Source organism: Microcebus murinus, chromosome 25 (assembly GCF_040939455.1).
Source record: "Microcebus murinus isolate Inina chromosome 25, M.murinus_Inina_mat1.0, whole genome shotgun sequence".
Classification (NCBI taxonomy): Eukaryota; Metazoa; Chordata; class Mammalia; order Primates; family Cheirogaleidae; genus Microcebus; species Microcebus murinus.
The window spans coordinates 9,386,668-9,411,672 of record NC_134128.1 but is presented as its reverse complement, the minus strand read 5'-3'; the positions used below and the strand labels follow the sequence as shown (position 1 = coordinate 9,411,672).

General features: G+C 38.6%; 1 protein-coding gene across 5 annotated transcripts in view; it reads right to left on the bottom strand.

Moving 5' to 3' along the window:
• The window catches only part of NEBL (nebulette), a 328,916-nt gene that overhangs the window by 216,398 nt on the left and 87,513 nt on the right, over positions 1 to 25,005 (bottom strand). The gene's annotated exons all lie outside the window — the stretch shown is intronic.

Genomic DNA, 25,005 nt, shown 5'->3' with positions numbered 1-25,005 from the left:
GCCCAACGAATAACATTTACTGAGCACTTAGTAGGGTGCCAGGCACTCCCCTAAGGACTTTGTATTCAATATCTCATTTAATCCTCCCAAGCAACTTACCAAGTGCATTGTTATTTTTCTCTCTTTATAACTGTGGAAAGTATGTCTTAGAGGTCACACAGCTAGTGAGTGTTGGATCCAGAAATCTAACAAAGATCCATCCACCAGTAGTGGGCTGGCGCCGCTCATACTGACTGATAAGAACCAACTGTTACATTTTCAGGAATTTTGTAAGCAAGTTGCTAAGTACAGCCATTCTTTAAAATTAAATTATATAAATCTACAGTTTAGAAAAAATGTCAATACAAGCAAAGGTAATAAATACTCAAGTCTGTCACTTCCTAATTATTTCACTACATTGTATTATTATCTTCCCTGTTATTTATATACCTTGTATCTGTAAGGGAAAACACCATAATGACATGCTATCATGCAGCAATTCTTGACTCCACCTTATACAACACTAGCTTAGTAGTTTGAAATTCCCCATGGTAGGAGTATTTTTCACCACCGAAAATGGCAAACCCTGCAAATCGAGTCTTGTTTCCCAGAGAGCCAGTTGTTAAGCACTGAGCAGCACACCTCTGGGTTCTTCCTACAGACCACAAGCTCTTCACGCTACAATTTTCTTTTTCACCTGATAAGAATTACATGTTAATTTTGATTAATAAAAACAAATGCCTTTTACAGAGAGCCTTGGCTTTTACTTAGAAAATTAAACCACAGAAAAGTAAAAGTAGTTAACTCCATTGAACCATTTAATTAAATCCTCAGAAGACTTTTCCTTTCTGGTTCAAAAATAACATGCTCCAAGAAATCAAGAAGAAAGGGTGGGAAAGACAGCCACGTACACAAACAAGAAAGGAATACGCTTCTGCCAATATCTCCCTATAACCTACTTACACAGTTTTCTAAAGATTTAACTCTGATAAAAGTAGGTCTTTTTTCCTGATATAGTAAGTTTTGTATCTTAAAAAGGGTCTCAGATAGTACTTCGCCAACAGACTTTCCTCATTACATACGATCACATAGTACAATACTTCACATCCAACAGATGGTGGAGCCAATTTTGATGCTTTTCTTCTTTCAGTAAAATGGAGCAACACCAACCAGTTGTCATCCTACAAAAAGACAGCGCTCAACATTGACTAATTTAGAAGCAGCCTTGTCAGAATTTTGAAAGCCTGCAATCTTACGAAAATCCAAGATCTTCAAAAGTGTGCTTTCTATGCACAAATTACAAGATAATTAGCTCCTTTCCTTCAATGCTGAACTCTGCCATTTAAAAGGGACAACTGTTAGATACCATTCTGTAAAATTTAATTTTCTCCTTAACAAGATAACATACATGTGACTCACTTTTGTGCATACAGACACACATACATGATTAAAGGAATTATCTTATTAATTTATTTATAAACTAGATTTCCTTTTTACTCAGAAAAAGAATTGCAGATGGAAATATTTTAATATCATCACCTCTCCTATCAAGAGGGTTACACATGCTGTAACTGTCATTCTTCAGTAAAAGATCTGTCAAGACAGAACACTGAGGTCTCCAAAATATTCATTCTTTCAACAAATAATTATTAGGTATCTAATAATAATATTGTTATGTTTATTCAATATAGATGCATTAGACTTTGTAATTATATATAAAATTATATATTCTTTTAGTATCTATTACAAAATGAAATCAGTTGCCAATTCAGGGTGAGAGGAGAGAATTATAAGGTGAGTTGCATACACCCTAATCGACTAGTCTGGATCTACAATGAGTATTCCACTATCTGAAGCCACTGTCTACAGATTTGTCTTGAAACAAGGTAGGACATTTCTTTCACAGAAAGCTGATACTGGCTGATAAGATTTCAGATGAATGTTCCCTAAACAAAGCTCCACGGAACATAGATTCCACAGGATAGTTAAAAGAACACACACACACACACACACACACACACACTGTTCCAAAAACAAATGCCCAACCATCAAATATATTTGGGCAATGATGCATCAACAAAGCTAAGCTGGATTTTTACTATAAGACTTCTCATGTTTGACCTTCTTTTTCCAGGAACATCTTACATAACTGGTATTCCCTAGAACACATCCTGAGAAATGCTGACTCATGCAGTACTTTTGCCCAAGTATTGAAATAGGAAAGGAATATTTAAAAGAATAGAAAATACATTCACATTACTGTCCACAGATTCTTTCCTCAGCACTGAGATTTCCAGCCCAGGGCACTGCTTTTGAATGTGCTCTTCTTAGTTGCCGAATGGTCGACATTTATCCACCCTCTGTAACTCCATTCAAATGCTGCTGTTCCATAAACCCTTCCCTGTCACCCAGCCACATGCTCATAACAGGACTTCTGCAACTCACACTCATGATGACCCATTATATAAACATTTGTGTGCAAGCCTGTTGTCCCTAACTGCCTGTATGTTTGCCTGGGGTAAGAGAGGAATGTACAAAATGAATGAATGAATAAGTGAATGACTGAAAGAATGATACACTGAACAGCTCATTGGAAAACTGGTGAAAATAAAAAGGTATAGTTGGCTTGAAATGCATTCTTGCAAGAATGTTAATCATAGACTATTTAGCTTATATGGAAATTAAGCTTTTTTCTTCATATATATCTATATTGTCGTAGCCTACTACAAATTGTTAAAATTAAAACTGTATTTTCAAAATTCCTTAAAATTTCCATATTACTTTGACTGTACCACTGTTTAAAGTCAGTAAACTTTTTTTATGATACCTGAGTGGTAGGAAATACTACAGTAAATTAAAAGAATCAAAAAATGTATGCCCAGAAATTACATCTGATCACTCAAGTACTGAACAAATCATAATTCATTGGAAAATTTAATTTATCCATCTATAGAAAATACTCCATTCTTTTAGGTGTTGCAATTTCAGTACTGCAGCACTAACTGCTGAAAACCAAAAAAGCACATGCATAAATGTTTTTGACTTCACTACTCTCAAACTCCTAAGACACTAAAAAACACTATGAATGTCCAATTTCTTAAACAATAAATCCACTTTGGTCAAGAAATAAAAGCAGACGCGAATTCAATAGTAAGAAAAGAAACAACCCAATTAAAAAGTGGGCAAAGGACCTGAATAGACATTTTTCAAAAGAAAGCACACAAACAGCCAACAGGTATATGAAAAAAATCTTCACCATCACTAATCACCAGGGAAATGCCAATCAAATCCACAATGAGATATCACCTCACATCTGTCAGAATGGCTTTTATCAAAAAGACAAGTGTTGGTAGGAATGGAAAGAAAAGGGAACCCTTTTACACTGGTGGTGGGAATGTAAATCAGTATAGGCATTATGGAAAACAGTACAGAGCTTCCTCAAACAATTTACAATAGAACTACTGTATAACCCAGCAATCCCACTAGTAGGTATATAGCATACCCGAAGAAATTGAAAATAGTATGTCCAATGGTATCTGCACTCTCATGTCAACTGCAGCACTATTCACAAGAGCCAAGATATGGAATCAATGTAAGTGCCCATCAGCAGATGAATGGACAAAGAAAACATGGTACATATATGCCATGGAATACTATTCGGCCTCTAAAAAGAAGGAAATCCTGTCATTTGTGACAACATGGATGAACCTGGAGAACATTATGTTAATTTAAATAAGCCAGACAGAGAAAGACAAATAGCACATGATCTCACTCATTTGTGCAATCTAAAATTTAAAGTTTAACTCATAGAAACAGAACATAAAGTGGCAGTTTCTAGAGGCTGGAGTGGGGAGATGTTCAAAGGATACCAAATTTCAGTTAGACGGGATGAATACGTTCAGGAGATGTATTGTACATCATAGTGACTACAGTTAATAACAATATATTTTATACTCGAAAATTGCCAAGAGAATAGATTTTCTCATAGGAGGTAATATATATGTTAAATAGCTTCATTTATCCATCTACAACATTTACATGTATCAAAACATCATGATGTATGCCATAAATATACATACCTTTTACTTCTTATTTAAAAAAAAAATTTTTTGTTTTTGAGACAGAGTCTCACTCTATTTGTTGCCCGGGCTAGAGTGCCCAGGCATCAGCCTAGCTCACAGCAACCTCAAACTCCTGGACTAAAGGAATCCTTCTGCCTCAGCCTCCCGAGTAGCTGGGACGACAGGCATGTGCCACCATGCCTGGATAATTTTTTTTCTATATATTTTTAGTTGGCAAATTAATTTTTTTCTATTTTTAGTAGAGACAGGGTCTTGCTCTTGCTCAGGCTGGTTTCGCACTCCTAACCTTGAGCAATCCTCCCACCTCAGCCTCCCACAGTGCTAGGATTACAGGCATGAGTCACTGCGATCAGCCTAAAAAAATTTTTTAAGTGTTAAAAAAAACACTTACTGCATCCTATCCCATGGCTGTAAAAAAAGAAAAAAAAAAAAAGAAAAAAAAAAAAACACTTAAAAAAAATAAAGGCAGACATGTGACTTCTCAACTCTTGCTTTTCAAAAATTTAGATTCTTTAATGCCAGGTTATAAACTTAATTTTCATAGTTTTATCATTTGTTAATCTCTTTTAAAACCTAAAAGGGAAATGGCCATTCTGGATGGAAAAAAATAAGTATATATACAGTTTTAGTCCATAGTCTCTTATGGTGTCATATTTTCAAGGAAGTATGGTTTGCAGAACAAAAATGTTATGAATGTGACTGCCAAGCAATCAGTCATTAATGGCATCCTGATCATGAAAAAGCAGCATATTCAAACTACAGGGGGAAAGCAGACCATATATTTAGTCACTTTTACTCAATCAACCTGTTGATTTACTCAAGAACAAAAATAAAAGATCATACTGTTTTATACACACTGATTATGGTCATGAGCAAAGTGATGACTGAGACATTCCTTTGTCAAATGTATGCCAACACTTGAACAAATCACATCGCCTTTAGGAGGCTCTGTGCCTAAGGACAGTATCCAGTTAGGCACCTACTAATGGGAATGGAACAGAAGACAGCAAAAAATATCTATGGGGTTCTGCAATGTTTTAGTTATTTTCTATAGAAGGATCTATTTTTTTTCTTTTTTTTCTTTTTTTTTTTTTTGAGACAGAGTCTCACTTTGTTGCCCAGGCTGGAGTGAGTGCCGTGTCGTCAGCCTAGCTCACAGCAACCTAAAACTCCTGGGCTCAAGCAATCCTTCTGCCTGAGCCTCCCGAGTAGCTGGGACTACAGGCATGCGCCACCATGCCCAGCTAATTTTTTTTTCTATATATATTAGTTAGCCAATTAATTTCTTTCTATTTATAGTAGAGACAGGGTCTCGCTCTTGCTCAGGCTGGTTTCGAACTCCTGACCTTGAGCAATCCGCCGGCCTCGGCCTCCCAGAGTGCTAGGATTACAGGCGTGAGCCACCGCGCCCGGCCATATTAATAATATAACTCACACTTCTCCTAAGCTCATTCAATAATAGAATTCTTTGTATTTAATACCTCCCCAAATGAAGCTAAAATAATTTTTTTAAAAAATATACTCTACTTTGTCCTACAAATAACTTATGGTAGAGATAAAGTTGAATAAAACAAATATTGGCTAAGTACATACATAGTAGGGACCAAAAAACGTGCTGGAGTTTCATGAAAATCTGGTATGTAAAATAACCTAAACAACTATTGTATGAATAACAAGAGGTGAGTCTTAATCCTTGGTCTACTACTAACTAGCACAGGGACTTTCACCAAGTCACTTCATCTCAAGAGTTCCCTTTTCTCATATGGTAAAGAGGGATTGTAATCATTCCTGTATGCCTGAGTGATATTGCCAAAGGCGTTCACTGAAATAAATCATGAAGAGATATGCAAATTTCAAGTACTATTTCACTTTGCCAAGAGGACCACTTTTACCCCACAATGTCACTGCCATATATAATAGCTTATACATTTCCATTCTTTGTGGGGTATGCCCACACCCTAGGATATTTATTCAACTGATAAATTTCAGTAAATTTCAGAATCCACTCTGACAAAGGGCCTGTGCATGTCTCGATAGCCACACGTTGCAATGGCAAAGTGAGTGGCTTTCTGAGACAAAAATTTTCCACTGTGGCAGCTTTGCCAAGAGGAACATCCTGCACTGAATCCTCACAGCCTCCCTTGTCATTTGCATGGGCGACCTCGGTCCTGTGTTCCCTCACACACTGTTCTGAAAGAGTTGGTGTCCCATCAGTCAGTGTGACGGCCCCGCATTATAGATCAATGTGATTTGTTTATTGACTTCTGAATACCAAATTCCTCCAAGGAGAGTCACAGAGCCACGACATGCTGGGAAAATAAGGCTGGAAAACATGTAAACACAGACGCACCCTGACAGCTCCTCATGATTGCCACTCACAATATCTTCTAGAGGACACTATTCCTGCAAGGGCCATTCTACTCTTAGACATGATTACATTTCTCCAAAAAAAAAAAAAAAAAAAATCCCTAGATAACAAAAGAGAACAACAGATGAGTTTTCAAATTATAAAAGTGATAAAGATGAAACAGTTGCTGTCTTAGGGTTCTTCAGGGAAACAAAACCAATAGGATGGAGAGAGAGAGAAAGATTCCTTTTAAGTAAGTGGCTCACACGATTCTGGGGGCAGGCAAGTCTAAAACCTGCAGGCCAGGCCAGCAGGCTAAGACCCAGGCAAGAGTTGGTGCTACAGTCTCAAGCCCAAAGTCAGGCTAGAGGAATTTCTTCTTCTCTGGGAGACCTCAGTCTTTTCTCTTAAGGCCCTCAACACATGTGGAGAGTAATCTGCTGTATTTAAAGTCTACTGATTGAAATGTTAATCTTATCTTAAAGACATCTTCACAGTGGCATCTAGACTGGTGTTTGACCAAACACTGGGGACCACAACCTAGCCACGTTGACACATTAAATTAAACATCACAGTTGCCTTTCATGGTTTTTGCACTATGGAGATGGCTACTATGCAGCAGGGTCGGGAGCCCTCTGCTTTGCACTTTCAGAGAAGAGATTTTTCCATTCATTGGGAGTTTGGATGAGAACCCGGCAAAATGATTTATTCTAACCAAGCTTGTAAGATTAACTATATATCAGAACCAAGCTCAAGGGCACAGGGTCAGACACCAAATCACTCCAGGGCCCAGAGTGTCATTATGTGATGATCTTTATAGCTTTGCTTCTAGATCGTTCTCCCTCCCATCTATTTACGGAAATCTTTTCACTCCTGTAGGACTCCCATCAGATGCCACAATCTCCAAAACCCTTTGCATCTGCACAGTCCAAAAGCTGCCCTGCCCCCTGCCCTGTCCCTCCCTTTCTTCATTCTGCTTTGCTGCTGGGTCACTGTTCTCACACTTCTCACCCTACTGCAGTGACATGTAGCATCCAGCTCTTTGCAGGCGAAGGCTATTTCCACATCTCTCTTCTCTGTGGTAGAGCGTGAGAGGCCACTGAGAGGCAAAGTGAACTGTCTACTATAGAAATATTTCCCTCCCAATTTTTTTTAAAGTTTTAATGCATTACTTCTTATTGATATAAAACTTTAACAGGCTATAAAAACTGCCACTCCATGGTGCCTCATTCCTGGAGAATGAGGGCTTTAGCATCCCCAAAAAAACCCAAGTGAAGATTAAAGGTTACTGACAAGCACAGGATTTGGATGACCTTGAGAGACTGACTGAAGTGGGAGGAGGACTAATTAATATCTAGGGTCCTTTCCCTAAGCTCTAAGTTCTAGATAATTCAACCCAATAAACTCTTACTATCTCATCACAGAACACACTGTTCTTCATAATCTATATTTGGGTTCTCCAGATAGAGTCTCTTTTCCTTGGACATCATTAGATAAATACTGATAAATTCTTACTTGCTGAATTTACTTTTTCTGCATTCCCTTTGAGACTACTTGACTTCTGTTTGTAATTTTTTTTTAGCTTTTCTCAATTCAATAATCGTTCATAACATCATCATCACAATGACCACACTTTAAATACATTCACAACACTCCTCACAACCAACATGTAAGACGTCTATATTATTTCTCCATTTTTACAGATGAGAAACTCAAAGACATTAAATATTCTGCTCAAAATTGTAAGGCCACTTGCCTTTAGGGGTTGTGCTCTCTCTAGTACACAATGCTGCATCTTAAGTGAATTCCTTAGAATTCTCAAATCTGCACCATTATTTTTCACTCACTTCCTGTGGAGTTGGCTCCTAACAATATGAGAGAAACATTTTAAATCTCCCTCCCTTTTCTTACCTCAAATCACATGTAGAAACTGGTTAGGAGAGTGTTCCTGCTAAGGTGATCAACTATCCTGTCTGGCCCAGGGCCAAAGTGTTTCCTAAGAAGTAGGACTTTCAATGCTAAAATGGGACAGTCCCCAGCAAACTGGTATGGTTGTCCCCCCTATTTCCAGTCACCACATGGGTTCCTGTTAGCTTTGGTCTCATGGCACTTCAGCTCCCTACGCTTGATGACTTCTTCCTTTGCCTGTCAATTTTGCTCCTAGATTTGGCCTGTAACTACTGTGGCGACTCCAGCCAACCACGTATAGATAGATACATGGAGTATCCTTCTTCTTTAGAAGAAATTATACACCCGTAAAACCCAGCCAGGATTTAAAAGAAGAAGAAAGAGCATAAAGCACCAACTCTTCAGCTACCAGATACACTGGTATATGAAGACAGGAAAGGGCCATGTGAACTTCATTCTCAGCCTGACTGTAACCCCATCGGGCCCTTATGCAAGAAGCCCTTCAGAGCTTCATAGGGATTTGTATTCAGGGATCACATTTGTTTTTACATATTTAATTTAACTGAAAACCCCATATCTTATATGGGCAAAAATGGCACCAACAGGGAAGGTGGAAAAGTAGCCTTTGGGCTTTTGTCCTTGAGAAGGAAATGCAGAGTTGCAACAAGCCGTCATCCCGCATGAGAAATGGTTCTGAGAATGGGAGGCAAGTAGCTGGGTGCAGCTGTCAGTGGGTGACACTCTATTAGCCAACACTGGGAAGAGACAGCAAATGAACTCAAGGGCCCACAAAAAATGTTGACACAGGTCAAGTTTACATTTTTGAAGAGCACCTAAGTTTTCTACTTTAATTTTCCAGATGCTTCCCAATTTTTCTTCAGTAACAATAACAGCAGCAAAGACACCCAGAGGCCAATCCAGTCTTGCCACAAAGCTCACCCAGTTCCAAGTACATGCAGAAGAGAGCTCACCCCTTCCTTTCATGTGGAAATTCAGTCACCAAGCAATTATTACCAATTGGTCATCTGGATACAGAAGCTCTTTGTACATAGGGCAAAGTTTGTAGAAATACCAGACCCAAGATTAAGCGGCATGATCTTGAAAGAGCACGGATTAATCCAGTGAAACCATCAACACTCAGGAAGAACTGTGTCATCCCAGGCCTCAGGATGACACTGTATAGAACAGGTCCTTGCCAGGCTGCTGTCTGTGGAAAAGCCACCTGCTTGAGCCCTGTGCAAACCACAGGTGATGAAGACAGGGAGGAAATGCTGGGTCCCCACCCCATCCTGCCTGGTCCCCTGATGGCTCCACTAAAGACCTGGGGTCAACATAAAGAATTCACCAACATACAGTTATTAATAGATAGAAGGAATAAGTTTTAGTGTTCAACAGCACAGTAGGGTCACTACAACCAACAACAGTATAATTGTATATTTCAAAATAGTTAGAAGGGAAGATATGAAATGTTCTCAGCACAAAGAAATGATAAATGTTCAAGGTGATGGTAGCCTAAATACCTCAATTTGATAATTACACATTATATGTACATATCAAAGTATCACATATACAACTATTATGTATCAATAAAATAGTTGATTAAAATTTTTTTAATTAAAAAAAAGAATTCACTGACAATGTTCTTCCCACCCAAACATCTTGACCATACATGCAATACAAGATTTATAGTTTGGAGATTTTTTGAGGAAAAAGGAAGAGTGTTAAGAGTTTTAAGCTAAACTGACATCTTGGTTATAATCTCACTTCCCATTTTCTTTAAATTCAGGGTAACTGAGGTGCCTTCTACACATCCCTGCACACTCTTACACACTCACAAAAATCCGGAAGGAAACAGGCAGAAATATTATCAATGACTGTTTCTGAAGGATGGGAATTTCAGGTAGTTTTCTTCTTCATTCTTCATATTGTTTAAGACATTTCTAATGAGCATTAGCAGCATTTCTAATGAGCATTCTAATGAGCATTCTAATGAGCATTAAGAAAAAAGATAATAAAGCTGTTTCCATCCTTAAAACATAAACTTATCCCTTGGATTCTTTACAAATCACATCCAATGTTCCATCATTATAATAATTCCCAAGAATATATGCAAATCAAACATTTAGCATTTCGTTTTTAAGGGTGTGGCCTAAAACATGAGCTAAACCAAAATGAAAGGCTGTGTGTAAGCGTGACAAAGTGGGACTTAACAAATATGCCCCAAACACTCAGAATATCTGGGCAACATGGGCCACGATAGGGGGGAAAAAATGGAAGTTTTTGCAAAAATATTTTTCTCCAATAAGTCTTCAACTGACTTTTCATAAAATAGTACTGTAACTAATGAACTAGGAAAAGTACAAAGGTGGTCTGGGATCCACTGATACTTTCTCTTTGTATGTTGTTTTTTGTTTTCTGTCTGTTGTTGTTGTTATCATTACTGTTAACAAGAAAAATAAAAAATGCTCAAGTTTAGGCAGATCCAGGCCGGGGGTGTGTTTAATGACTATTTTTCCTGGTCGGTTGTACAGTGAGTAGGTGACTAGCTGTCATTATCTAGAAAACTCCAAGTCTAAAATTTCCCCCAAGCATTACATATCATACTCATCTATCCTGCTCTGTACTTAAACAGCTGCCTCTCGGTCAGTGGTGAGGGCATTATTGTTGTTCTCTTTTTTCCCCCTGGCTTTAGAATAAGCTTTTTCTGTTTTCTTTCACATCTGAGAAATTCGAAGAAGTTTTTTTTAAGTCGTTTTCAATTCATATTTTATATTTAAATTCTCTTGGATACAGATGAAGGGATAGACCATAGTACAAATGTACTCTTCCAAATTGTTCTAAGAATCTTGAAAAACTATGAAAATGCCAGGCTCTGCCTGAGATCCCTATTAATGTCATTCAAATAAATTTTATTTTTATTGAAACTCCAGATTAAAAGAAATGTATGTCTTGGCATTTACGCCAAGGCATATAGTACAATTACAGTCTCCAAAAATGCCCAAATATTTCAATGAAACTTGAGAGTTAATTACCCAGGCACTGCAAGAGAAGTGCTATATAAACACAAAGACAGATTTAAATGTCTCAGCATTACTTTATAAAACAAAGTTGTTTTTAACAAGTTCTTACTTCGAAGCTGAAAATATAAACTAATGAAGTTCCATTTCTTTTGAGAAAGAGATGAACTTCCACACTGAAGCAGGAAATGTATGCACTTAATTTCAAAATCAACACAGTTCATTATATCTGGGGGAGTCATTGGTACCAGAGAGTTTTTTTGAAGCTTCTTCTATTAAAAAGTTTTACACCTCATACGCTTTCTTAATTTTATCAGAAGCACTGTAACAAGTTATAACCCTGAGCTAAGACTACAAAATTGGAAAAGAGCCCAAGCAAACCTTTTAAGATCTATAATTTCAAGGAAAATATTTACAATTCTGAGTACTGGGAAGAATTCTCTGAGATTTCAAGAGATGTTATAAAGAAGGCAATATTCAGCTAGCAAAAAATTTTCTAAATCTGTTAATTCATGCATCAGAAATAAATAGGGCTTGGGCGGAGGTGGTTTATGCTGTCAATGTTATAGGTCTTTTAACTTTAGTGTGTCAATGCTGTATCGACACACAAAGTTTAGGACACAAAAATGATGATGTGACATAAATGAAATGGAACCACCTGTTGGCTCTACCACACACTAGCTCTGCTGCTTGAGCACGTTATTTCACCTCTCTGTGCCTCAGTTTTCTCATCTCTAAAGTGGGTATCATAACGGTACTTATCTCACAGAGTTGAATTAATATTTGTAAAGTGTTTTGAACAGGTCTGGTGCAAAGTAGCAGCCTGTGTTAAATAAACTGCAATGGACACAACTGCTTCTGCTACGCAACTCCATGGCAAGTCTGTAGTGCAGAAGGTCCAACCAAATTAGCATCAAGAGTAGCCACCACGCCTATGGGAGAGGTCAGGGGGCTCCAGCGTGAGAATGAAAAGAAATTACCCAGAACGACTCAAAGTAGACGCACCACGGTGAAGCGCACATTAAAATCGGCCAGAGCATCTTGGCTATAGGCTGCCCTGAGGCTAAACAGACAAATGTTTTGTTTGTCCTGAGGCTTAGTTGTCTCTGGGTGGATCATCACAATGCAGACCGGTGAACTACCTCCGAAGTCCTGCGTTAACACTAGAGTTGAGTTATGGGAAGCACAGAGCAGCTGGTATTTACTGAGCTCTGGCACAAGCTAGACACTATGTTAAATATCTCTGCATCATGATTATCTGGTTTTCACAGTAGAGAATATCTTGCCACCATGGAGCTATTAAGTTTCAGAAGGTAGGGGGAAGTTGCAGAACTTATACTCAGAGATCCCTGATTCCAGTTTATAGACCTTCTCTTACATGGTGCTCCCTTTTGTTCATAAAAACTAATGTAGAATACTCCAAAGAAGCTGGGGAAACTTAATCAATTCTTGAATTCAACCAAATATTGGATCAGGCAATCGGTCATTACCACATTTGTGAAAAGTTCTCTGTTAAAAACTGGAAATGCAAAGAGTGATACAGGGTCTGTCGTCCAGGCACATTAGAAGTGGCAGGCAGAGGTTTGGAGCACATGCTGTTAGTGGGAGAATACGTGAGTACAACCACTTTGGAAAACAAAATGGCATCACACCTAGAAATGCAGAAAATGCACAGACCCAGGGATTCTGCTCCTGGAGACATTCGCTAGAATCGGAACTCATGCACATTTACTCTTACACTGTCATAGCAAAAAACAAAATTGCAAATATTCTATGCTGGAATACTACACAACAATGAAATTGACAGCAGTGATGTACAGCAACGTAAAGTGGTATGGAAGAATCTCAAAAGCATAATACTAAGAGAAAGAAAGCAAGTCCCTGAATCATCCACATGCCAATTAACTATAAAAGAAAGCAAGGAAATCAGAAACACAAAATTCAGGATGGCTGTTTGTCCAGGAGGGAGGGGTGTGGTTAGTTAGGGAGGGCCCCATGCAGTGGTCCTTTCTTAAGTTAGGTGGCAAGGACAAATGTGTTAGTTTCATGATTATTTAAACTGTATATTTACTTTAAAGCCTTTCGCGTGTATTATATATTCTGTATTTTTTTAAAACAAGTAGAAAAGATCGAATTTACTCTAGTAAATGCTGAAAACAAAATAGTCATCTACACAAATGGCCACAAAATAAGGCAAAATAAAAAAAGAGATGAGAAGCTGAGATTCCTTGAGTGCCTGTGCTAGATCCCATGCTGAGCTTTCACATATAATAATCTCATTTTTAAAAGCACCAAGGTTATAGGTTTCAGAGGAAAAGGAGATGATGCCTGACTAGGAGGACAATTTCCCAGGAAACTGACATCCCAGGAAATTGTCCTCCTGTTTGACATCCACCATAAGGCTGGGAAATGGTAACAGTGAGACAGAGCCATCTCAGGTAAAGAAAGCAAGACTTTGAAAGAGGGCATCAAAGGACCTTTGGCATGTCCATGAAACATCAAGTAGTTCAATTTGGAGCCTCAAGGGTTGTTGTTTTTGGGGGGGTATGTTTTGGGGGTTATTTTGTTTAGGGGGGGGAGTTGGGACAGGATATCGCTCTGTTGCCCTGGCTAGAATGCAGTGATATCATCATAGCTCACTGCAGCCTCTAACTCCTGGGCTCAAACGATCCTCCTGCCTCAGCCTCCCAGCTAGGACTACAGACACCACACCAGGCTACCACCACACCTGGTTAACTTTTCTATTTTTCTGTAAATACAGGGTCTCGCTCTTGCTTGCTGGGCAGGATCCTTGTCTTAACTCCACGTCACCAGACTTAAAGACTATTATGAACCAGTTTCCAAATCTGAGATTCTGTTAAGAGTCCAAATGATCCCTAATAGCCGATAAAATCTCGAACCCCGAGTTCACATGTGAGACTGTGTCAGAAATGTCTGAACTGTTCATTTACTCATAACTTAACATGATACAAAAAGGACTAAGTTTAAAGCTAGACTTATTTTGCGTCTCCAGATTTCTTCAGTAAATCACATAATCGTGAACATCAGTTTACCCCACGACCATAGGGGGATGTTCTAACTTTCCATCTATTTTTGCTGGAAGATACTTCACTTAACTGAACACAGGGCAAACTTCAAGTCATTTTTACAGCCAACTGCAATCAGCTTGGCATGTTTTCTCAGAAAGAGAACTTATAACAGCTACCATCAGCATGAATAACATTCATCCTGGGGGTTATGGGACCTGGCCACCGGCACCATAGTCCATTAGTTCTTTCCACATTGGTCAGGAGCCATGCTGCATTCTGCCTGAAATTGACAGCAGCACGTTCTCCCTGACCCAGCAGGACACAGATACTATCCATTCTTGCTCTTTCGGACTTCTAGAAGGTGCTTTAAAGTTAAGCTTGGCATTAAATTGTTCTATTAAAGTTTCATTGCAAGTATGAAAGTAAGCAAACCAAAAAAAAAAGTTCAAACACACACAAAAATGGCTTCAAGCACTTATAAAGATAAGGCTTTAAAACAGGGGGAAAGAGGAGGAAAAAAAGGAAAAATCCATATTTGAAAAACGACAAGCCAAAAACTTCTCCTTTTGACACAATGACAGCATGGGTAAGGTTTTATAGTGCATTTTTAAAATAACAACCTCTAAAAGAGCCAGGATTATTTTACAGCATGCTTATCAAACGCCACATTAAACACAAAATTGTCTCAGTCATCAACCTCAAGCTAAACTTTCTTAAAACTTCCGGAAGCTATTATATCAGAGTTGTGCCTAAATGTTAACAATTTTGAGAAAACTTAAAAGCAGTTCAAACATCCTTTAAGTGATTGCCAAGCTGTAAATTGTTCGAGTACATAATAGGGTTCATTTCCTTAACTCTGGTTGCAAAACATTTGGACCATGATTTGGATGCCCTGGGTATCAGGCTTGGTTCCTATGGGCAGGTCAAAGGTTCTAAGCCTTGATTTTCTCTTCTGATCTGCCTGTATTTTGGGTGTCTATGAGCATAAAATAGATGGATATAAAATTTATTAAATATAAAAATGTGAAATAGCATAATACAAGTTATTATAAAATATCTAGAAGATCACATATTAGAAAAACTCCACTGTAGCTTCTTCCCATTTACCAAGCTCGCTACTGACTACTACCCCCAGCAGTTGGGGTAAAGCTGTCCTTACCTGGGCAACCAGAGCACCCTGTGTCTGCATCTGTCACTGCGCTTATTATATTGCATGTCATACAGATGTCATTTGCGGGGTGTCCATACCACCAGTGTATACACTCTTCATACATCTGGATCACCTGTGCTGGGCACAGAGAGACACTCCATCTATGGGGTGTTGAGTGAATGTCCCAGGGTGAAAATGTCAACACTATGACACTAGCAGAAGCAGCATTAACAAAATCGTGGAGTACTGAAGGGCAAGTCTCATTCCAAATTTGCTCAGACATGTTCAGAGAAACTAGGGAAATAACTTTCTAGCATTGAAAGGCAATCCAAATCCTTTCTGACTATTCCAAAGGGGGAAGAGGGGAATGTCTTCTTGATAGTGTAAACCTCAGAGAGTATGGATACATAACCTTAACAATCTCATGCTTTCTACCAAATAATGTACAATCAATAATCTCAAATTAATTTTAACACCTAGAAAAGCATAATGCTCTTTCCTAGCCATTCATTCACACCACATTATTTTACTAAAATTCAAGTCAGCTGCTACTTTGATTAAAACTTTTTCCATTGCCTCAACTTCTTCCACTCCTTTAACATTAGGAAAATTAGAGTAAACTTTAATAGACTCAAGAATGAAAGTATGGTCATTCCATTGGTAACTGTACATTTTAGAATAAAAGGAGGTCAAAAGAGTAATCACATTAAAGTGACAATACCAACCTATGCTACTATATATAATGAACAAAATAAAACCATACAATGGCCAGACAATCCAAACTGGGAATTCTTCCTTGGGAAAGTTTCAATGGAAATACTAGATAATATTTTAAGGAAACTTGATATACAAAAGTCTGACATAATAGCATTTGGGTATTGGGACATTAAGTTGTTATACAGCAGTTGAGTTCTGCCAAATACAAATATTTCATGTCCCCATGACACCCTCTTCACCCTGCAAGGGTCTGATGCAGGGTCATCTAAAAATAGCAGCTGGAGATGCAGCCAGATCTCCCAGGCAATGCTGCAGAGGAGCTTCTAAATGGCAGAAATTGTAGCTTAAATGGACAGTACAGCTGATTAAGCCTCTCAAAGTCAAGCATAGGTGGAGAGCTACTGTCCCCTACAATGCATCTCCCTGTAACACTTGTGGTCACTTTCCATCTCAACTCATTCTTTATACACATTAGGCAATAATCATCATTTGAAACAGAAGGGGAGGTTCATTTTCAGCTAATGGGGTAAAAGGCATCACAAGACACAGAATTTTAGAGAGTCCTCGAGATTATCTGGAACAGTGATTCTCAAACTTAACCATGCATCAGAATCTCCAGGAGGGCTTGTTAAAGTTGCCATCTTCTGCATGGCTATAAGAGCTTACATCCTCTTGCCTACTCAAAGACATCACTCTAGAAATTGCCCCCTTTTTTCAATAATAGTTCCCCCCTCTACTGCTTCATATATAAACATGCTTTTATTTCTCCCATTGTTTAAAAAAAAAATCTTCAAATCTCTGATTTCTCCTCTGCTACCACCCATTTTCCTGTTGCCCTATATGCAAAACTCCTCAAAAAACTGTCTGCATTTGCTTTCTCTAACTCCCTTGCTTCCATTCTCTCTTGAATTTCCATCCAATTTTCATCCTCACCACTTAGTAGAAACCACTCATCGCAAGGGTGGCAATGACCTTCCCTAAGCTCAATCCAACTGTCAATCTTCAGTCCTCATCCTATTGGCTCGACCAGAAGCATCTGACTCAGTTTCTCCATCTTTCCTGCCTAAAGGACATCCTTCACTGGGCTTCTAGAGCACCACGCTCTTAGTTCTCCTACGCCTAGCCTTTCTAGCTGTTACAGGTTGAATTGTGTCCCCCAAAAAAGATACGTCGAAGTCCTACCCCCCAGTACCTGAGAATGAGACTTTCTTTGGAAACAGAGTCTTTGCAGATTTAGACAAGTTAAGAAGAGGTCGTTAGGGTGGGTCTTCTTAGAGAAAAAGAGAAGTCTGGGCACAGGTATGCACAGAGGAAAGCTGATGTAAGACATACATGGAGAAGATGGCCATGTGACTGGGGTAAAGCACTTTCAAGCCAAGAAATGCCAAGGGCTGCCCACAGACACCAGAAGCTGGAAGAGGTAAGGAAAGATTCTCCCCAGAGCCATCAAAGAGCATGGCCCTGCCGACACCTTGATTCCAGACTTGCAGTCTCTAGCACTGTGAGACAATAAACTTCTGTCATTCTAAGCCACTCAGTTTTGGTCCCATGTTACAGCAGCCCTAGGAAATGAACTCACTGGCCAATCCTCCTTAGCATCTCTGGGTGGTTTCTCATTTCCCTGACCTTGGGGTGGCTTGGGGCTCAGTCACTGTACCTCTGTACTTTTTTATATTACACCGATACCTAGTTGGTCTCAACCACTCTAAGGCTTAAAATACTTTTCTTTGCTCAAGACTCTGGCCTAGACTTCTCTCCCAGTCCTCAGACTCACGTATCCACCTGCCTTCGTGACATCTCTTCTTCCACATCTAACAGACATCTCAAATCTAAGCCTCAAACCAAACTTCTGATTCTCCCTAAGAAAACTTTTTGTCTCCTCCAGTCTCTCCCATTTTAGTGAATTACCACTCACTGACCAAATCGTTCAGACAAAAAAAAAAAAGAAAAAACAGCAGGATAACATTTGACTCACTTCATTTTCTGTACCCCACATCCCAAAGGCAAATCCTAGTGGCTCCACATCCAAAATATATTCAAAACATGATCTCTTCCAATCACCCCACTATTACCACCAAGGAGCAAAGCCCATCATCTCTCACTTGGATTATCGCAACAGACCCTTGTATAAACGAGTAGCCCCCCTCAACCTGGCATTCTCTTACTCTGCCTTATCGTTTCCATAGCACCTGTCGCCATGTGGCATATTAGCTATTTACCTTTTTGGGGGGATGTCTCCCTCCACTACAGTAAGTTCTATGGGAAGGGGAACTGCGATATCCTATATCCTCAGCTCTTAAACTGTGCCCTGCACTTTGAAGGCACTTAATACACAGTTTCTGAATGAACAAATAAGTGAACAAACAGGTAGAAATTCCTAAAATAAACTGAAATTTTCTTTTTTTATATATACAGCACTGTGGCAAGTTCTTCTAGCTAAACTTCTCCAAAATTGGGAAAAGCACAACTCCCTCTCAGCATTGCAAATATTATAGCCATAAAAGAAAATTCAGATTCTTAGAAGCATTAAAAAGGATAAAAACAAAGCATGTTAATAAGTTCTTCCTTTAAATGATGTTTATGCTCCTAAAAATGGCTGGGCCCCCCTCAGCCTCACAGAGTCGATAAGGACTGAGCCACTTCAATAATGAGACTATTTGGCATGACTTTCTCCCCTGCTGTGATTGTACGTGGGTCACCGCTGTACTTTCAGCTGCAACGCCGCCCTAGAGACAATCATCTGCATGTTGCTGTACTCCATGCTAACTTAAGCTGCAGATGCAAGCACAGAGCTACACAATTCATGTGTCTGCTTCTGCAGGATGAAGTGATCATCATGAAATTTATTTTCCTACTGCCCAACATGCAAAACGCAAGCGTGATGAAAAGAGCAAAGATGTAAAACTGGAATGTCTAAGCAGTCGGTGATAAAGATTCTAGTCCTGTCGTGTGTGTATGCAGCAGCTGCAGAGCTTGTGAAGTTTAATTTTATCACACTGACTTATATTTTCTTTGCCAAGTTTTCCCCTTTAGCATTTCAGCAAGTGCAGTGGGACAAATCAATGTAGCTAAATTCTTAGCCACTGAGCTAAGAAAATTCCCTTTCACAACTCGTCAGGGTGAGAACCACAGAAGTGGGGAGGAGGGAAAAGAAGGAAAAGGCCATAAGGTAGAAAGAGAAGAGATTTTAGAAGTTATCTGTTATGGATGCCTAGGTTGCTCTTAGAAACTGCCTGCCTTTTGTTTCCTTACCTGAAGGATTTAGGATGGGGCAACCGTCCAGGTTCTACGCTAGCCTATTGCTACTACAATGCAACAGCCCTAGGGATTAAAACGGGGTCTCTGGGGGGTAACAGTGTTGTGACATCAAATTTTTTAAAAATGTTTTAAGCATTTTTGTCTAGAGAAGAGTGTACTCATAAAGAGAACAGAGAGGAAAAGGATGGCCAAGCTGTGGGCAACAGGTGAATCTAGAACAGTGGTTTTGCCGCAAAGGAGACCCAGAGGCAGACGTTGAGTATGCAAAAGATGAAGCTATAGAAATAAGGGTTGCAAAAGAGGCCACAGATATAGGAGGACTAGAGTGATGTCAGCCTGGGGACGCCTGTGACATAACTGTGTGTGCTCTGTTGCTCTGAGCACTGGATCATGACACAGCAAGACTCCCAGCATTTAAATGGGACACTCAATCTCTCTCTCTCACATACACACACACACACACACTGTTCCAATCTTGTTCCACCATATCTGTCTGCCTGGTCAGATACCCACATGCTCCTGTCACTCGTGTGTCACATTCATGGCAGCACTCAGACATCGCTCCATAGGCAGCTTCAGGGACACAGGCTGCATCTTCTGTCCTGTGTGGTACCTAATGCTCTAAGTTCGCAATTAATATTAAATCACTAATAGTTATTAGATACTTAATATTTTAGACTAACAGTAGAATAACACATTTAATCAAGTTTAATAAGAAAATAATAATCAGAAACATGGAACTGAAATGCCTCTTTAATGAAATCCACAGAAGCATGGCTGAGATCACCGAAGTTTTCTATTCAAACCTAGCAAATCAGTGTCGGTTATAGTTTCCTTCTGATTCTCACGGCAGAACAGAAATGCTTTTAAATATTTCTGGAGTTAAAGCTTCTATTCACTTGGGGTATTCGTTTTATTTAGTTTTGCTGTGTTTCTTGTTTAAAAACCACAGCAATGAAAGAGGCTTTAAATAGAAAACCAGCACATACTTAAATATAGAGAAGTCAAAAAACAATTTGAAGTTAAATCAATTTTCTTAAAATACATTTATGTTTTCTTTTTGATTTCTACATATTTGTTCAATACTTTGAAACTTTTATACTATTTTAGGATTTTACAGCAAAGCCAAAATAAGCACTGATTTTTATCTGGCAAGGGTATTTCCTTCTCGGAAAAACGGTCCCGGTTAACAAGTACAATAGTAGTAAACACAATAACCAAGGACATAAAAAAAAGAAAACTCATGATGTCACATTGAATAGGTAGGACTCTAACCCAACCTTAAGAAAAAACTAATAATACACACAATTCCCTTTCTAAGTCTAGTTTTATTAACCATTTAAAGGCAACTGAAAGTTCCTATTAACTTTTCCTAATTAAATATATTCTGCTCCTTTATTATGCATTGTTGTTTTTTGCTGTCATTTCATTTTTTTAAATTCAGAGATATTCTTTGTTTAGGTTAAGTACAATCATTGTTAGGATGACAACTCTTTCTAACTTGATTTATAGATTCAGTGGAATCACTGTTGATGTCTTAAACAAAATGATTTTAGGAGATACATTTCTATTAATAATTACTACTTTGAAAAAATTGAAAGTCAGATTTTTACTGTATCAAAATTAGACAATTACCTATAAATGCCCATAATTGGAAATGCAATGTAAATTCTGTTCTAACAAACCAATCTGTTGTGTTTTAAAGATAGGATAATTAACACAGTTACTATTAAACTGGGTTCTATGATGAGACTTACAGACAGATCATAAAAAGCAGTATGAAAAAGGAAATTAAGTGGTTTGTGCAAGAAGGAAAAAAAATAATATCTTTAAGAATGAGACAGGCAAAAGGGAAAAAGAAATAAGGAAAGAAATGGCTTTTGTAACTGGTATCAGAGAATGTGTGTTGGAATAAATACTTAGTATAAGTAATTCTTCTTCATACATACCTAGTCTGTGCAATAATGAGGCATGGTACTTTTTACTATTGGGAAAGGTTTTCCCGCAGCACTGGGAAAAGATCCTTCATAAACATGGAAGTGGGTGTAAGACGAAAATCCTCTCCCAGTGAAGAGAAAAATTCAACCCACAGCATATGTGTTAGTTGCTAGGAACACAGAACTCTTTCAGGTTTGTTTTGTATTGAAATCATGAGCTTGCTCACAATTTTCTGATTAACACATTCTGTTTCACCCAGAAATGAATAAAAGTGTTGTTTTGTTTTCTTCAAACTTTGCAATACTTTGGGAGGATTTGAGATAATAAAAAAGAAAGCAAGGGTAAGGGAGCAAAAAATTAGGTATACAGCCTTGACTTCATTTAAATAAAAAAAAAAAAAACAGGAAAAATATGGTTGTTTTTCCACCCACAGTGCCTGAAATGAATTAAGCATTTAGCAGGTGCTCAGAAAGTATTTGTTTCAGAAGAAAGAAAGGTGTGAAGGAGGGAAGTCGTTTACTTCTGAAATGTGGGTAGAAAGTGTTCTGAGACACATTCATGTCTTAACTCATGATTCTTCATGCAAAATCTGTCCCATCCGCCACCGGTGTCTTCAAGCAAATCCAGTGGCATTTACTGAGCACCTACTATGTATGAGGATTGCCCCTTTGGCATCTGTCACTCTGTATTAGTCTTTAATCCTGCAGCGGAAAAGCCCCAGAGGCTGTGAGCAGATGGGTCTAGCAAGAGCACATAACTCCACCCAATAAGACTACCACTCCATCTGGCACATTATTCCTACAACAGTCTCTGCAAGAGAAATTGCACTAGGTAAGAACATTAGCAAAGGCAGGGTGATGGGTCTCAACAGAAATTGCATGTGACAAGCAGCCCTTCTAGTCTTACCACCAGCAGCTGCGCACCTCTGTTCTACCTGGTTATGTGTTAGCTCTCTGCTCTCTAACCTTCCACACCTTCATCCTCAACTCGCCCTCCTCTGAGACTAATAGTTCTGCCAACTCAGGGGCCATCAATCTTTCCACATTAGCCTTAAGCTGCATGGAAAATGGAAGAGAGAGTGAAGCACAAGCCTATGACTTGGGCCACCTCCCTCCATTCTCCGGGGGTTAGAGAACTCATAAAAGTCATTAAGGTCCCCTGCTTCCCCTTCCTGTGTTGTCAGACATATTTGCTTCTTAAAAATGTCAAATTTCCTTTTCCGCATACTTTTACAGACCAGGCACAGGAAACAAATGGTGGAGTTGTTAAAAAAAAAAAAAAGTGCTACTTACTGGTGAACTTTCCATGAATACAGTAATAGCCATCTAAAGAAATGAACTCACTATTTCTCATAAAAATGACAATTCATTGTTGATAAAATTGTATTCACACTAATGATTAGAAACTAAAATAAAAGTTAAGAAGTACAACAAAATGTGGCAACTAAATGAGATCTGATTTAAAATGGAAACACCAGGAAATGAAATGATATACACCTTCTCTAAGACAAGCATGTCTAAGATATTTAACCAAAGAAAAAAAAGGCGGATCCAGAAATGTAAATGGCTGAAGCAAACAAAGAATCACTAATAAAAGGAGTTTTATTTTAAGCCTCTGAATTTCCTTTAAAAAGTTAAGGTTTTTATATTCCTTGCTTAGACTTACCATTGCTAAAAACATAGCAACACAAGAGAGAACAATGAGACGTCCCTTCTTAAGAGTTCATTTTACTAGGTCAAGTGCATATTATAATAGAATCTTCATTCTTATCTACAAAATCATTGTTCTCTTACATTGACTTTTCAAACACTGTTCTCTTAATAGTTTTCTATTTAACTGAATATTTATATTCACGGACTATTTAAGGACACTTCAGAACTATGATCATCACACCCCATTTGCTCCAACCTATGAAATACTTAGAACACATCAAAAAAATATTTCAAGGCCTATGTTACCTGACATAATTTGATTAAGCTTTTAAAAGGGAATACATAAATGTTTGAGAATGCTATTTAAAAAATACCATTTTGTGATAAACTCTTTATGTTCAGCCTTCAAACTGTAATTCATAAGAAACATGAGAAACTTCTTAAAAACGAGTATGTCCAACAATTGTCATGAAATTGGAGAGACAGAGTCCCCTCCAGCGATAATAAGCACTTATAAGCTTTCTTTATATCATCAAAAAGGAGCAAGAGGAGAGAGGAGAAGAGATGTAGATGTATGTAGCCAAGAGACAAATTGGACTTTGAAAGAGCTAAGGAAATCTTGAAAAAATCAAATTTGCTCCATTTATCTCCAAAGGGCAGGAGAGGGACCATTAGAACAAAGTCAACGGAGAAGAGGGGAGACTTTAGGCTTACTATGAGAAAGAAGAACTTCCTATTAAAATGGAATATACTGCCTTTGCCTTATGAAGTAATAAACACAATGTCCCTAGAGGAACTCAACTGGAAGCTGAAATATTCCTTTGTAGGAATGCTGAAATTGTGAATTTCTCTACAGAACTCAGAGGCCAACTCTGTGATGCTACATTTTCCATGGTTTTAGTCAAACATGTCGAATGCTTTTACAAAGTTTAAAAAAAAAAAGTGTAGACCAGCACCCTTCATGTTATAATTTATATATCAGTGATGGATGTTTGTATTTTCGGACCAGCATCCATATTCCTCCCCCTGGTAGCATCAGCTTGGTTTCCCCTTTGAAATGGACCCAGTCCCTTTGAATTGCATGTGGCTTCCCCAGCCCTCTACCCTGGGCCAGAGAGATGAACATCGGATCAAAACTGGGCCCAGCCAAATAATCCCAGAGCTTTCATTCAAACTATTGAGGAAGGAATATTCTTTCTGCTGAGAGAGCTGGAGTGTGAGTCTTAAGCTGCAAAATGCCATCTTGTCACCACAAGGAAAGAGAGGAGAGAGGAAGAGGAATTGAAACCTGACCACAGCCCTCAGACCCATTGACTCCTGCTATGTTCAGCTATGTAAACCAGTACATCCTCTTTTCGGCTTTACCTACTTTTCGTTGAGTTTCTGTCACTTGCCACCAAAAGGTGCAGACTAATGTCCAAGAAGGAAACAACAAGAAGGGAAGCTTGAATATCTAAATGTGCTAATCATCTAGTTCATTGTAAGTTTTCATCTTTAAAACTTGAAATATTTAGAGTATTCCCCCAGTACCCTTCCAATTTTCTCATCGTCTTCATCATGACTTTTAATAGCTGGAACCCATGTTCCTCCAGGTTGCCCCTTAAGTCCTCAAAGAAGTTCTCCCTTGGTTTATTTTATTCCCCCAAGAAAGAAATGAAATGAGGTACTTCCTAGAGTTGGCAGCGGTTCCGTTCATGAAAAGTCCTTTTTTGTGGCATTGTCTTTATGGGCACTGCATGGCATAAACCACAGCCAGTTAGGGGTTAGATCAATTCTTTGGATCTTATCTGGTTAGAGCAACTGGAAATTTCCCCTCTAAGTGGAACCGACTGTTTCAAAAACCAGGATTCCAGAAATAGTTTGTCAAGCTGTCCAGGTTGGCTGTTCTGAAATCGTCACCCAAGGCCAAAGGCATCGCTTTCTTACTC